Here is a 17072-nt window from a genome sequence, read left to right as displayed (position 1 = left end):
TTGCATTTTTACCTTTCTTGACATAATCAAGCATAATATGCCAGAATTGTTGCTTTTTTTCTTCCATCTTCAATATTAAAATAAAGAAAGTGAAAGTAAAGTCGCTCAGTCGTGTCCAACTCTTTGTGACCCAGTGGACTGCAGCCTACCAGGCTCCTTCATCCCTGGGATTCTCCAGGCGAGAATACTGAAATGGGTTGCCCTTTCCTTCTCCAGGGGACTCCCAGGCCAGGGATTGAACCCAGGTCGCCTGCATTGCAGGCAGACGCTTTACCGTCTGAACCAATGGCTACCCCCAAATTCACCAATTTGGATAAGTTTCTTTTAAAAAATGCACGTTGCTGTGACAGGTGTCACACTACAATCTTACAGAATTGTTTCCAATGAAGTTAGAGACAACTAAGTACTACTACAGTCATCATACAAAAAAACCAAGTGAATTTTTTGGCCAGTTCATTAAAAAAACCCTAAAAAACTCAGTGAGTCTCCTTGTTCACCTCTAGGTGACTTCCTTTATATCTTACCAGATGATCCAAATCTTTAAAAGGATCATAGCTTTGTTCCTTTAAACAACGTAGTGCCCAGAAAAGCTGGTCCAGGGGAGGAAATTTTTCCCAAGGAACCCACTCCCAACTTTCATTCTTTTCAGGCTCTGCATTCTTTGGTTCTGAATCATGAGTCAGGTCCACGTCACCTTTCATTAAAATAGTGACATAATGGTAATTCTCTTTCTCAACAAAAGAATTCACAACCAAGGCGAAGTGAACATTTTTCAGGTGAAGAGCTCCTTCTTCTCAGGTTTCCCTTTAAGCACATTCTTCCCAGCTTTCACCAAACTCCAAGTGGCCCCCAGAAAGTTGGAAACCGCAGGCTCCAGACGACCCTTTCCTCTTCCCCAGGAGGACACAGCGAAGATGCCTGCAGCTGGTCACCACTACTCCTACTCCGACTCTTGGGCACCGCCTCCGTGGCTCCACACGCCCGTCATCAAGCCTTCACCAGTATTTTTAATGTTCCATATAACCCCCCAAATATTCACACTGAAAAAAATTTCTATTCAGTTTGCTAACATATAGAACTTCTTTATAGAATATTTTAAAAAATGCCATTCAAATTACAGGCATAATATTTGTTTAATATTTATATGTGATTTTTAACCTAAAATAAATTTTTGAAATTTTATATTCCAGTTTGAGTGACAATAATAGCTTAGTACCATGAATGTTTTTCCACTCTGTTTTTCATTTTTATTCTCTACTTTTGGCTTATTTGGACAAAATAAACAGTTTCTAAATGCATGATTAATCATTCCATTTGGAAAATTTATTTAAAAATTTTTTCTCTCATACCTTTTAAAACAAAAAAATTCTAAGAGACCTATTTTTCTTATGATAATAAGACATCACAGAGAAATCTAAGCTGTTTTTAACCTTGAATTTGTTCCCACTGCTAGTCATATTTTAATGGCTGGGGTAATAGATTCATCTTTGTGCTTTCACACTCCAGTGGCTAGCACAATGGTTGGCATGTCCTTGTTGTTCAATAAATATTTGTTGAACTGAATTGAAATGAATCAAGTTGTAAATATTTTCTGGTCACATGAGTGAAATTAAGAAATTCACAACTTTTCTTGGTTGAGTTTAGGAGCTATTCTGATACTATTAAACATCAGCCTTTGCACTGCATTTTGAAATTTGAGTTGAGGTCAGTAACCACATATAACCTGTTTCTTTTTGGAATAGATGATGAAAAAATTTCAACTCTTGCCAACTTGTTTTGAAAAGGAAATATGTAGATATAATAAAAGTAGAGAAAGAAGTATATTACCCATTTTGAAACTATTGATTCCTAATTAAAATACTGCATGTTAAAACTTGTTAGCCTTTACTCACCACAGTATGATGACATGAAGCCCTACCTGGAAGACATAAGAATTCTTAAAATCCACTACTCCACTGTGGATCAAAGATCATCCTATAAGCTTTTGCCCTAAAGGGATAAAACGCTCCTCAAGTGCTTTCAGTCTCATTTGCTAGCATTCTGTATTCAACAAGCAGCCTTAAGTATACCTAGGCATTGTTTCTTAGTCATTTAATTTATTCTGGGAAGGGCTGTCTTTCATTATAGAAATAAATATTTTGATCATTAGCATGGCATTGTAAATGAGAATATTAAAATTATTACTAGGAAAAACAGAATTTAAAGAAGCTAATATCCTCTCTTGATATTTCTGAGTTACAATGCTTTTCTTATAGGATGATTTCTACCAAAATTTGAAAGTTAATATGGTGTGATCACTCACCTAGAGCCAGACATCCTGGAATGTGAAGTCAAGTGGGCCTTAGAAAGCATCACTACGAACAAAGCTAGTGGAGGTGATGGAATACCAGTTGAGCTATTTCAAATCCTGAAAGATGATGCTGTGAAAGTGCTGCACTTGATATGCCAGCAAATTTGGAAAACTCAGCAGTGGCCACAGGACTGGAAAAGGTCAGTTTTTGTTCCAATCCCAAAGAAAGGCAATGCCAAAAAATGCTCAAACTACTGCACAATTGCACTCATCTCACATGCTAGTAAAGTAATGCTCAAAATTCTCCAAGCCAGGCTTCAGCAATATGTGAACCATGAGCTTTCAGATGTTCAAGCTGGTTTTAGAAAAGGCAGAGGAACCAGAGATCAAATTGCCAACATCCGCTGGATCATCAAAAAAGCAAGAGAGTTCCAAAAAACATCTGTTTCTGCTTTATTGACTATGCCAAAGCCCTTGACTGTGTGGATCACAATAAATTGTGGAAAATTCTGAAAGAGATGGGAATACCAGACCATCTGACCTGTCTCTTGAGAAACCTGTATGCAGGTCAGGAAGCAACAGTTAGAACTGGACATGGAACAACAGACTGGTTCCAAATAGGAAAAGGAGTCCGTCAAGGCTGTATATTGTCACCCTGCTTATTTAACTTATATGCAGAGTACATCATGAGAAACGCTGGGCTGGAAGAAACACAAGCTGGAATCAAGATTGCCTGGAGAAATATCAATAACCTCAGATATGCGGATGACACCACCCTTATGGCAGAAAGTGAAGAAGAACTAAAGAGCCTCTTGATGAAGGTGAAGGAGGAGAGTGAAAAAGTTGGCTTAAAGCTCAACGTTCAGAAAACTAAGATCATGGCATCTGGTCCCATCACTCCATGGGAAATAGATGGAGAAACAGCGGAAACAGTGTCAGACTTTACTTTTTTGGGCTCCAGAATCACTGCTGATGGTGACTGCAGCCATGAAATTAAAAGACGCTTACTCCTTGGAAGGAAGGTTATGGCCATCCTAGATAGCATATTTAAAAGCAGAGACATTACTTTGCCAACAAAAGTCCGTCAAGGCTATGGTTTTTGCAGTGGTCATGTATGGATGTGAGAGTTGGACGGTGAAGAAAGCTGAGCGCCGCAGAATTGATGCTTTTGAACTGTGGTGTTGGAGAAGACTCTTAAGAGTCCCTTGGACTGCAAGGAGATCCAATCAATCCATCCTAAAAGAGATCAATCCTGGGTGTTCATTGGAAGGTCTGATGTTGAAGCTGAAACTCCAATATTTTGGCCACCCCATGTGAAGAGTTGACTCATTGGAAAAGACCCTAATACTGGGTAGGATTGGGGGTGGGAGGAGAAGGGGCCGACAGAGGATGAGATGGTTGGATGGCATCACCGACTCGATGAACATGGATTTGGGTAGACTCCGGAAGTTGGTGATGGACAGAGAGGCCTGGCGTGCTGCAATTCATGGGGTCGCAAAGAGTCGGACACAACTGAGTGACTGAACTGAACTGAAAACACAGTTAATAAAGTTAATAAACGTTGCAAAGAGTCGGACATGACTTAGCAACTGAGCAACAACAAAAGACAGTTATTGGTGACATGTTCTTTTCTTTATATGTGTCTGTAATCAGGTTAGTAAATTTGACGCGAGGATTTCTCCTGTGTACTTTTGAAAAGGTAATGCCAAAATATTAAACTATATTGTTCTCAGTGACATTTTTCAAAAAAAACTTAATCATCACCTTTCAAAAGAGCACTCAAGGCTTTAACTGGTTATATTCAGAACATAAACAGTTGTACAGTCTGAGCCAAGTGCTTATCTAATTCAGTCTCTGAATTTAATATACCTCATATGTGAAAAAATTCATTTGTTTACATGAAGAAAGAGTAGAGGAACCTAATACAAAATTATAGAATGTAAACCTTGTAATAGACTTGACTTTATTCTCAAACATCTTGGCATGAGGTCAGCTTTGCTTATTATGATTGGCGCAGGCCATAAACTGGCAAGTTAGCCTAGTGAGACTGGAGTAAATCTAGCTGTTTACATCATTAAATTTTGAATGATGGCATATTTTTACACTTTTCTGCCAACTTTGCCTTTGATAAACAATTCTTAGGATCAATAATTTGTTAACTGTGACAATCAGGAATGAATCCAGAGACACTAATTCCATATGATTTATTTTACCTCAAATTCTCAAGCTCTCCTGGGAGACTGTGAGTTATTAGTGTGTATTAAAAGCAAAAACTGAATACAGTAGATTTCCAGTGAGCACTGAGTTCACTCTAAAAGCTTATATAAATGTTCTCATTAAATTGCAACTCTACAGCCGTACTAGAGAACTGTTTTATTTAATTCCAAGGCCACCTTTCCAATGGCTGGCATATCTATCCCCAGGCTAAGGGCCTTAAGGTCAATTTTACACCTTGAAAAACATAATTAAAAAGATAAAATGAACAACCCTTCCGATTAGTTCTCCAAAAATCATTAATTAACACAATCAGTCCCGTAACAACCTTGGATTGGATTCATATTCCAAGGTGAGGTTTACCAAGGCTAGAACTGAAAAATGCCTTAAAGTTCACAGATCTGACTGGTAAAAAATTGTTGGCTTTAGAATTAGATAAATGGAGGTTTGAAGGCTAGCCCTGCTACCTCTTGGCTGTGTGATTTGGAACAAATTATTTATCCTCTCCAAGCCTCAGTTTATACTTTCCAGTGTTGTTCTGAGTATATGTAAAATAGAGTATGAAATTGCCTAATAAAATGCATGGCGTAGTGTGCATACTTTATCCTGTGTACTGTCAGTCTTTTCTCATGATAAAATGATTTACTTGAGGACACAGATTTTAATCTTTTTGGTTAAATGCTGTACCAGAATACCATGAACATTCTGCCACATAGGAATGCTTAATAAGTATTCATTGAAATTAGAATAAGTCTCTGTATCCTCATCACTAAAATGGGAGAGGAAATAATTTGCTACATATATTATAATTTAAAGCTATATAATATTTTTCTCCTATTATGGGGCATTTAATTTTTTCCCAGAGTTTTAGGATGTGTGTTTGTACATCAGCATATTTTGTGGCGTAAATTTTGAAATTCTGTTTCAGATGATTACCTAACTATGAATTAGTTTGTATAGAATTACCACACCAAAATAAATTGATATTTTAAGGCTTTTAGTAATGTAACAAAACATAATTCCAAAAATATCATATTAATTTATACTCTCAAAATAGTGCATGAGAATATTTGTTTAACTATATCAGTCTCATCACAAATGAGTATTCTCATTTTAAAAAATTTTGCTAATGTGGGACAATTTAATTTCATTATCTCTAGCTATCTTTGATTTTATAACTGTATCATGTTATGAAGAAGTTTGTCTTAAAACTCCTAACTATTCAATCATTGGGCTTTCCTGATTGCTTAGTGGTAAAGAATCAGCCTGTGATGCAGGAGATCGGGAGACAAGGGTTTGATCCCTGAGTTGGGAAGATCTCCTGGAGGAGGAAATGGCAACCCACTCCAGTATTCTTGCCTGGGAAATCTCATGGACAAAGTCTGGCAGGCTACAGTCCATGGAGTCACAAAGAGTCAGACATGACTGAGGAACCAAGCACAAATTCTGTCATTGCTCAGTAAGGAGTGACTGAATCAGTGAGTGAATTGAGTATTATACCCCAGCAGGGAGTCTTATGTCAGCAATTTAAAATACTGGATTTTTTAGACGTAATCTTCTCCAAGTAGATTGAATTGTTACTTTCAATGAATTGTGAGTATTATGTGTTGTAAGCAGTATACTCACAAGACTTTAGGAGTATTTCTCATAAAGATAGGATGATAAGTAATAGGAATTAAACTGTAATAGAAAGTCAACGATGTGCTATTGGAGAAAGGAAAGGCCTAGGAGGATGGAAATACAGGCTTTGATTTGGATCTTGAAATAAGGTCACAGTGATAAAAACGTTCACTGGTAGAGAAAAGGACTTCCTTGAAAGATAAAACAAGGGTGTCAGATTAGGAGCAGGTTACAAAAGATTAAAAAAAAAAGATTCAGTTATTAAACTAAATGTATAGTTTTCTTCAAACTATGAATAACTATCAAAGCTATTTCATCACCAAGTGGATTTTATCATTTGTATTTTCAAAAGTTAACTCTGGCAACAGTGTATAGAAAGACACAGGGCTAAAGAGAGAGCCTGAATGTGTAGATGAACTTGAAGAGTTGGATTCAAATTTCTAACTAAAGTTCAGATGGTCTTTTCTATCTTAAAAAAAAAAAAAGTAACACCCTTTTAAACAACATTTTAAAAAAGACTACCTGACATGACTAGCTTCTCTTAATCTGCAGGATATTTATAAGCAATATACAAGTATTTAACTCGTATGTCACTTTGCTATGATGTTAAAAGGTACCCTGAACTTGTACCTGAATCAGAGTGTAGACAATGCACGATTTGGACTTTCTATGACAATCTTTAAAGTTTCTGACAAACTGTGGCTTGTCCTGAGAACTCTTGTTTTCTTCTTTGATAGCAACAGCAAACTTCAAAAGTGCACAAATAAGGTTTATAATGTTTATATGAGAAGTCATATGGGATACTTTCTTAGATTTTACTACTTATTAAAATAACTTTTAAGAAATTTCCTAAATATTCCTATTAGAAATCCTTATCATTTTGGTCTTACTCTTTCTCTATATCTTGTCAAAGTAGATTTTATGCATTCAGTTGTGCAGCTAAAAGCTTATAATTGAAGAGTAAATTTCAACAACTTGTCATTTTTGGGGAAAATAATTTTTAAGCAAGTTTACTGTACATGACTGTATAAACATAAAAGTAGGATACATGCTGCTGTACAAAAACATATTTTGTTAGCTTGTAGGGTGGCCACACAGGCTGACCTGCCTTAAATCACTGGAAAATAAAGCTTACTTGTTTTGAACTGATCTACATTGGTTTGCGGCAGTAAATTCATCCACAGTATTAAAAAACAGAATAGGCTTTACAGTTTATCACCCAACTTGATTTCAAGTTTTCTCTGCTTCTTGATTTTAATCTCTTGGGAGGGTACCTTACTTTTTGCTGTTATCCAGGTTCCTCCCTCTCAAAGAGATGTGAATAAGGACGCTTCTGTATTGCTTTTCCAATAAAGATCCCCATGAGTCTTGTGTGGACGACTCATAGGCACCTTTTATAGTACAGGAAATGCAAGCGAGTGGAGAGGTTAAGGAAACTGCTCAAGGACATTGAGGAAGTTGAAGTCAAAGCTAGAAATAGTGAACAGGCCTTCTCACTCCAAGTCCTTGGCACAACCACCAGATTTCAGTCTCTTTCCGATGTTGAGAGAACAGCCATAGCCATCCTGGCATCATTCATTTCAGTTAATCTTCCTGCTTAAGAAAGCAAGCATATGACAATGGACTTTAAAAGGAAAATAAAACCCAGAGCAGAAGACATTACTAAATTTGAATTTAATTATTACCCTTCTTTAATTTTTCCTCCTGTTCCCAATCATCGGTTACAAGAGTCAAAGGTAAAAATTTAGATCAAGAGACAATTTGTAATGGTGTAGGTGGGATGGCATAAGTGGCACTGCATTGACATTTACTTTATCGAATTCAGTTCATCATGTATCCTTGAAAGATTTATCCTGTTCCAGGAACTGCGTGAAAGCTACAAACACGAGTTAGACATTGTCCCTACCTTTGAGGAGCTGATATTTTATCAGGAGAGACACACATAAAAACATACATATGGCAATAATGTCTATGAGGTGCTAATTGAGGGCTATATAGAGCATTACAGATGCTAAGAGAAGGGGTTCGGAATTTAACATAAAATAAGCTGTGGGTCCAGAGATTGCTCTCTTAGGGAAAGGATACGTGGGGTGAGATTGGAAGGATTCTCACTGTGGCCAAAGGAAAAGTCAGAGGAGAACACAAATAAAAGGAATAATATTTATGGATGCAAAAAGATGTGAATTGCACCTTTATACAAAGGATTATTGTTTAATAATCTGAGAATGTAGAGGCAGGGGGTTGTAAAAACTGAAATGAGAGAGCTAGGAAGAGATGGGAAAAGACATCTTACTAAAATCCCTGCAAGCAAATCCTTTTAGGAATGGCAGGCAGTACAGTTCAGTTCAGTTTTGCTCAGTCGAGTCTGAGTCTTTACAACCCCATGGACTGCAGCACGCCAGGCCTCCCTGTCCATCACCAACTCCCGGAGTTTACCCAAATTCACGTCCATTGAGATGGTGATGCCAGCCAGCCATCTCATCCTCTGTTGTCCCCATCTCCTCCCACCCTGAATCTTTCCCAGTATAAGGGTCTTTTCAAATGAGTCAGCTCTTCGCATCAGGTGGACAAAGTATTGAAGTTTCAGCTTCAACATCAGTCCTTCCAGTAAACACCCAGGACTGATCTCATCTAGGATGGACTGGTTGGATCTCCTTGTATCCAAGGGACTCTCAAGAGTCTTTTCCAACACAGCAGTTCAAAAGCATGAATTCTTCGGCACTCAGCTTTCTTCACAGTCCAACTCTCACATCCATACATGACTGCTGGAAAAACCATAGCCTTGACTAGATGGACCTTTGTTGACAAAGTAATGTCTCTGCTTTTTAATATGCAGTCTAGGATTGTCATAGCTTTTCTTCAAAGGAGTAAGCGTCTTTTAATTTCATGGCTGCAATCACCATCTGCAGTGATTTTGGGGCCCCCAAAAATAAAGTCAGCCACTGTTTCCCTATCTATTTGCTATGAAGTGATGGGATCAGATGCCATGATCTTAATTTTCTGAATGTTGAGCTTTAAGCCAACTTTTTCCCTCTCCTCTTTCACTTTCATCAAGAGGCTCTTTAGTTCTTCTTCACTTTCTGCCATAAGGGTGGTGTCATCTGCATATCTGAGGTTATTGGTATCTCCTAGAAATCTTGATTCCAGCTTGTGGAATTGTCCAGCCCAGCATTTCTCATGATGTACTCTGCATGTAAGTTCAATAAGCAGGGTGACAACATACAGCCTTGACGTACTCCTTTTCCTATTTGGAACCAGTCTGTTGTTTCGTGTCCAGTTCTAACTGTTGCTTTCTGACCTGCATACAGGTTTCTCAAGAAGTAGGTCAGGTAGTCTGGTATTCCCATCTTTTTCAGAATTTTCCACAATTAATTGTGATCTACACAGTCAAAGGCTTTGGCATAGTCAATAAAGCAGAAATAGATATTTTTCTGAAACTCTCTTGCTTTTTTGATGATCCAGTGGATGTTGGCAATTTGATCTCTGGTTCCTCTGCGTTTTGTAAATCCAGCTTGAACATCTGGAAGTTCACGGTTCACATATTGCTGAAGCCTTTCTTGGAGAATTTTGAGCATTGCTTTGCTACTGTGTGAGATGAGTGCAATTGTGTGGTAGTTTGAGCATTGTTTGGCATTGCCTTTCTTTGGGATTGGAATGAAAACTGAACTTTTCCAGTCCCATGGCCACTGCTGAGTGTTCCAAATTTGCTGGCATATTGAGTGCAGCACTTTCACAGCATTAACTTTGAGGATTTGAAATAGCTCAACTGGAATTCCATCACCTCCACTAGCTTTGTTCGTAGTGATGCTTTCTAAGGCCTACTTGACTTCACATTCCAGGATGTCTGGCTCTAGGTGAGTGATCACACCATTGTGATTATCTGGGTCGTGAAGATCTTTTTTGTACAATTCTTCTGTGTATTCTTGCCACCTCTTCTTAATATCTTCTGCTTCTGTTAGGTCCATACCATTTCTGTCCTTTATCGAGCCTATCTTTGCATGAAATGTTCCTTTGGTATCTCTAATTTTCTTGAAGAGATCTCTAGTCTTTCCTAATCTGTTGTTTTCCTCTATTTCTTTGCACTGATTGCTGAGGAAGGCTTTCTTATCTCTCCTTGCTATTCTTTGGAACTCTGCATTGAGATGGGAATATCTTTCCTTTTCTCCTTTGCTTTTCGCTTCTCTTCTCTTCCCAGCTATCTGTAAGGCCTCCTCAGACAGCCATTTTGCTTTTTTCCATTTCTTTTCCATGGGGATTTTCTTGATCCTGTCTCCTGTACAATGTCACGAACCTCTGTCCATAGTTCATCAGGCACTCTGTCTATCAGGTCTAGTCCCTTAAATCTATTTGTCACTTCCACTGTATACTCATAAGGGATTTGATCTAGGCCATACCCAAATGGTCTAGTGGTTTTCCCTACTTTCTTCAATTTCAGTCTGAATTTGGCAGTAAGGGGTTCATGATCTGAGCCACAGTCTGCTCCTGGTCTTGTTTTTGCTGACTGTATAGAGCTTCTCCATCTTTGGCTGCAAAGAATATAATCAATCTGATTTCGGTGTTGACCATCTGGTGATGTCCACGTGTAGAGTCTTCTCTTGTGTTGTTGGAATAGGGTGTTTGCTATTACCAGTGCGTTCTCATGGCAAAACTCTATTAGCCTTTGCCCTGCTTCATTCTGTACTCCAAGGCCATACTTGCCTGTTATGCCAGGTGTTTCTTGACTTCCTACTTTTGCATTCCATTCCCCTATAATGAAAAGGACATCTTTTTTGGGTGTTAGTTCTAGAAGGTCTTGTAGGTCTTCATAGAACCGTTCAACTTCAGCTTCTTCGGCATTACTGGTCGGGGCATAGACTTGGATTACCGTGATATTGAATCGTTTCCTTAAGGCCCTCTTAACTTCACATTCCAGGATGTCTGGCTCTAGGTGAGTGATTACACCTTCGTGATTATCTGAGTCGTGAAGATCTTTTTTGTACAGTTCTTCTGTGTATTTTTGCCACCTCTTCTTAATACCTTCTGCTTCTGTTAGAAGTATTGGTCCTATTAGAACCATACCATTTCTGTCCTTTATTGAGCCTGTCTTTGCATGAAATGTTCCCTTGGTATCTCTAATTTTCTTCAAGAGATCTCTAGTCTTTCCCATTCTATTATTTCCTTCTATTTCTTTGCACTGATCACTGAGGAAGGCTTTCTTATCTCTCCTTGGTATTCTTTGGAATTCTTCATTCAAATGGGTATACCTTTCCTTTTCTCCTTTGCTTTTCACTTCTCTTCTTTCACAGCTATGTGTAAGGCCTCCTCAGATAGACACTTTGCTTTTTTTCATTTCTTTTTCTTGGGGGTGGTCTTGCTCCCTGTCTCTTGTATAGTGTCACGAACCTCCATCCATAGTTCATCAGGCACTCTGTCTATCAGACCTAGTTCCTTAAATCTATTTCTCACTTCCACAGTATAATCATAAGGGATTTAATTTAGGTCATACCTGAATAGTCTAGTGGTTTTCCCTACTTTCTTCAATTTCAGTCTGAATTTGGGAATAAGGGGTTCATGATCTGAGCCACAGTCAGCTTCCAGTCTTGTTTTTGCTGACTGTATAGAGCTTCTCCATCTTTGGCTCCAAAGAATATAATCAGCCTGATTTCGGTGTTGGCCATCTGTTGATGTCCATGTGTAGAGTCTTCCCTTCTATTGTTGGAAGAGGGTGTTTGCTGTGACCAGTGTGTTCTCTTGGCAAAACTCTGTTAGCCTTTGCTCTGCTTTGTTCTGTACTCCAAGGCCAAATTTGCCAGTTACTCCAGGTGTTTCTTGACTTCCTACTTTGCATTCCAATCCCCTATAATGAAAAGGACATCTTTTTTGGGTGTTAGTTCTAAAAGGTCCTGTGGGTCTTCATAGAACCATTCAACTTCAGCTTCTTGAGCATTACTGGTCGGGGCATAGACTTGGATTACTGTGATATTGAATGGTTTGCCTTGGAAATGAACAGAGACCATTCTGTCATTTTTGAGACTGCATCCAAGTACTGCATTTTGGACTCTTTATTGACTATGATGGCTACTCCATTTCTTCTAAGGGATTCCTGCCCACAGTAGTAGATATAATGGTCTTCTGAGTTAAATTCACCCATTCCAGTCCATATTCGTTCACTGATTCCTAGAATGTCGACGTTCACTCTTGCCATCTGCTATTTGACCACTTCTAATTTACCTTGCTTCGTGGACCTAACATTCTAGGTTCCTATGCAATATTGCTCTTTACAGTATCGGACCTTGCTTCTATCACCAGTCCCATCCACAGCTGGGTGTTGTTTTTGCTTTGGCTCCATCTCTTCTTTCTTTCTGGAGCTATCTCTCCACTGATCTCCAATAGCATATTGGGCATGTACCGACCTGGGGAGTTCATCTTTCAGTGTCCTATCTTTTTGCCTTTTCATACTGCTCATGGGGTTCTCAAGGCAAGAATACTGAAGTGCTTTGCCATTCACTTCTCTAGTGGACCACATTTTGTCAGAACTCTCCACCATAACCCATATGTCTTGGGTGACCCTACAGGGCATGGCTTAGTTTCACTGAGTTAGACAAGGCTGTGGTCCATGTGATCAGATTGCTTAGTTTTCTGTGATTGTGGTTTCAGTCTGTCTGCCCTCTAATGCCCTCTCTCAGTGCCTAATGTCTTACTTGGGTTTCTCTTACCATGGATGTGGGGTATCTCTTCACGGCTGCTCCAGAAAAGTGCAACCTCTGCTCCTGACCTTGGACGTGGGGTATCTCCTCTTGGCTGCTTGCCGCTTCAGCACCATGCAGCCGAGGAGGCAGGCAGGGGAGGCTTCAAAGAGTCATATGGTATGATTCACTTGTTAAATAGATTATTCTTGTTTCAGGGTGGAAGATGAGTTTAGAGAGGACAAGATTAAGTGGATCATGTAGTAATGAAGATAAGGTGATAAAGCAATGGCTAAGAAAATAGTAATCAAGATGATGATGCTAAGATTTGAAAAGATACAAATGAATCTAGACACAAGCCTTACACACTTCACAAGAATTAACTCAAGATATATCATAGAACTAAATGTAAAGTGCAAAACTATTGAACTTCTAGAAGACAACATAAGAGAAAATCTTAGTGACCTTGGGTATGGTGATAACCCTTTTTGAGATAAAACACCAAGGGCACAAGAGCATAATGCATGCGAGAAAGAACTGCTAAGCTAGACTTCATTAAAATTAAAAAAAAAAATTGTGCTCTGTAACAGTGTCAAGAGAATGAGAAGACAAGCCACAGACTGGAAGAAAATATTTGTCAAAGTCACATCTAATAAAGTCTTGCTATCCAAAGGGTGGTCAGATGGTAAAACGTCTGCCTACAATGCGGGAGACCCAGGTTCAATCCCTGGGTCGGGAAGATCTCCTGGAGAAGGAAATGGCAACCCACTCCAGTATTCTTGCCTGGAAAATCCCATGGACGGTGGAACCTGGTAGGCTGCAGTCCATGGGGTCACAAAGAGTCAGACACGACTGAGTGACTTCATTTTCACTTTTCACTTTCACCCAAAGCATATAGAAAACTCTTAAAATCCAACAGTAAGAAAATGAATAAAGTCTATTTAAAGATGAGCCAAAGATCTGAATAGACACCTCTCTAAAGAAGATATACAGCTACGCATATGAGAAGTTGTTCAACATCATTTCTTCATCAGGGAATTGCAAATTAAAACAACAATGAAATACCACTACACAGCTATGAGAATGACCCAAATCCAGAACATTTACAATACCAGATGCTGGCAAGGTTGTAGGACAGCAGGAATGCTCATTCACTGTGGCTCTGAGTGCTAAATGGTACAGATTCTTTGGAAGACAGTTTGCTTGTTTCTTACAACACTAACATAATCTTGAGAAACGATCTGGCAATTGTGCTCTCTGGTATTTACCCAAAGGAGTTGAGAATTTAAGTCCACTCCAAAATCACACAGGTTTTTATAACACCTTTATTCATAATTGCCAAAACTTGAAAGCAATCAATATGTTCTTCAGTAGATGAATAAATAAATAAACTGGGATACATCCAGACAATAAACTATTACTCAGCTCTAAAAAAAAATGAGCTATCAAGCCATGAAAAGACATGGAGGAATGTTAACTCTATATTGCTGAGTGAAAGAAGCCAATTTGAAAAGGTTACATACTATATGATCCCAATGATATGACATTCTGGAAAAACTATGACACTAAAAAGATCAGTGATTTCCAGAGGCTAGTGGAGACGAGGGATGAATGGGTATGACTCAGGAGAGTATTAGGGCAGTGAAACTATTCTATATAACACTGCAGAGGTCAACTTATGAGATTATTTGTCAAAACCCATGGAATTTGCAACACCAAGGGTGAACCTTAATGTAAACTATAGACTAGGTTATAAGAATATGTCACAGGAGTTTCATGAATTGTAACAAATGTTCCACCATGGTGCAGAATGTAAATAGTGAGGGTGATTGTCTATGTGGACTAGGGGGAATTGGATAATGGGAAGTCTCTGTACTTTCCACTCAGTTTTTCTGTGAACTTGAAACTGCTCTAAAAGTAAAGTTTATTAATTAAAAAAAGAGGTACGATTATAAGATTGTGGTGATTGGCTGACTGGAGGTCAGGAAAAGGGAAGTGTCTATATGTTCTCTGGTTTCTGACGTAGATAATTGCATGGATTCTAGTGCTCTTAGCTTTACTAAGAATATAGAAATAAAAGTTTGGGGGAAAATGATAAATTAAATTAGGATTTCAGGAGACATACCAATGACTATATTCTTTAGGTAGCTCAAGATGTGAGTCTGAACCTCAGAAACTAAGTCAGAGCTGGAAATATTTCAAACTTCCTTTTTTATTGAATTATTTATTTTTGATTGAAATATTATTGACTTACAATATTGTGTTGGCTTCTGCCATATATCAACATGAATCAGCCATAGTTATATGTATATCCCTATCCTGAAAGGGTATATCCCTCTCCCTCTCACTTCCCACCCCATCCCACCCCTCTAGGTTATCACAGAGCACCAGATTTGAGCTCCCTAAATTATACAGTAAATTTCCACCAGCTATCTAATTTTACATATAGCAATGTATATGTTTCAACCCAAGTGTATAAAATGGTTAAGTTATTGAGAGTAGATGAAATAAACCAAGAAATGGGACTGAGGAAAAAGAATAGAGAACCAGGAATGAATCTTGAGATGCACTTGAGATTAAGATTCTGGCAGAAAAAGAAAGAAATGTGAGAGACAAAAAAGAATGATGAGACCACTAGGTATTTAAATTAATCACTTAAGTAGCACAATTATGTTTGTAAGTAATTTTTTTTCAAAGATCTATCTTATCAGAAAGGAGACAGAGGTAAGGAGTCAGTTCTCACTGTTTTTACAAATCCTTTTTATCAATTAAAAAGGAAGAATTTCTTCATAATCTCCTTCACAGCTTTTATAATTTAGTGCAACCTTTAATGTTAGTTCAATATTTTTTGTTTTTGATATCACTCCTAAATTGTTTTCATATATTCTGATTGTTTCTGTTGTTTTCTTTAAGTTACTTACCCAAATCATTCTCCTTAGGCCAGAGATTCACATATCCAACTTTTCATTGAAAATGTCTTCATCTACATATTCCAGAACTTTTTCCCTCTGGATGCTCATCTCTGTCAACGGCAACATCATTAATCGAGTTATCAAAGTCAGAAACTAAGCAGTCACCATTGGCCTTCCTTCTCCAGAACATGTTCAGTCCATCACCAAATCCTGTTTTTCCTTCTTGCCTTTCAAGTCTTTCTACTGATTCCATTCTCTCTATCAATACCTTTAGTTTAGGATGTCATATTTTCCTCTTAAATTATTATAACCACTTCCTCATTCTGCCTTGAGTCTTTCCCCTTATATACAGTCTGTTGTCAACACTGTACACAAATTGAAATGTGTCATTAATACCCACTTAAAGCCTCCCATCTTCCTACCTATTTCCATGGGATAAATTCTAAATCTTTTTCCATTGCATGTATGACTTTTCAGGACCTGGCCACTCTTACCCCTAAATTCATAGTTAGTTTCTTACCATATCTGGTGTTACCCCCACACTGAGACACTTGCAAATCCTTGAATGAAAGTTTATTCTTTCTCTCTCCTCCCTTTATGTCCCTCTTCTCTGGGCTCTGTATTCTTGTTGCTTGCCATGTTCTTAGTTTGTTCTCCTTTATGTCTTTGAACACACACACACACACACACACACACACACACACACAGACACACTCTAGTGGATACACTAGTGCTCCTTTCCAGATTTTTTCTCTTTGGCAGTACTCACCAATACATCTTCTCACGAAACCCTCAGTCTCAAAGTCTGTTTGCAAGCAGCTCAATCTAAGATGCATGGTTTGTCTTTTCATGTCCAGTTAGGAAGCCTTCCATAATTAAACTTTGAGATACTTAGAGAACCTATAATTGACTTATCTGGTACTTACCAACTTTAATATAATTATTTTGCTTACCTACCCATAAGCAACTTGAGGCTTCATCTTTAGTTAGTATTCCTGATGTCTGTCACTGAGGCACTTGATAATTCTTGTTTTGAATGCCCGAGACCATTTAAATACTGGCTGACCTAAAGATGCCTAAAATGCAGGTTTCCTGAGAATGAGTACCAGTGAACCACATGACCCTGGTTACTCAATAAAATATGGGAAAAAAAGCACTGGGAAGTATTTATAATTTTTCTATGTCCTTATCAGATGTTGCCTAATTCCAGAGATTAGAATACTTGAAAAATATATAAATGTAGAAATATATCTATAAAATTAAACATGGGAAAGGTTATACTAGAAGTCCTCCCTCTTTCAGAAAACTCACAGCATTATGATGCTAGTTAATTATAGAGGCAAACCATTGGTGGTATAAAACCTATATTAT

General features: G+C 38.1%; 1 protein-coding gene and 1 pseudogene across 2 annotated transcripts in view; one reads left to right on the top strand and one right to left on the bottom strand.

Annotated features, from left to right (window-relative positions):
* HNF4G (hepatocyte nuclear factor 4 gamma) overlaps positions 1-17072 on the top strand; it is a 436782-nt gene that overhangs the window by 39123 nt on the left and 380587 nt on the right. The gene's annotated exons all lie outside the window — the stretch shown is intronic.
* On the bottom strand, positions 477-2077 carry LOC145510769 (nucleotide triphosphate diphosphatase NUDT15 pseudogene; annotated as a pseudogene).

The sequence above is a fragment of the Giraffa tippelskirchi genome, chromosome 6 (assembly GCF_054371585.1).
Source record: "Giraffa tippelskirchi isolate mGirTip1 chromosome 6, T2T-mGirTip1v1.2.pri, whole genome shotgun sequence".
In the NCBI taxonomy this organism is placed as follows: domain Eukaryota; kingdom Metazoa; phylum Chordata; class Mammalia; order Artiodactyla; family Giraffidae; genus Giraffa; species Giraffa tippelskirchi.
Note: the sequence above shows the minus strand (reverse complement) of the source record. Positions and strands in the feature narration are given on the sequence as shown.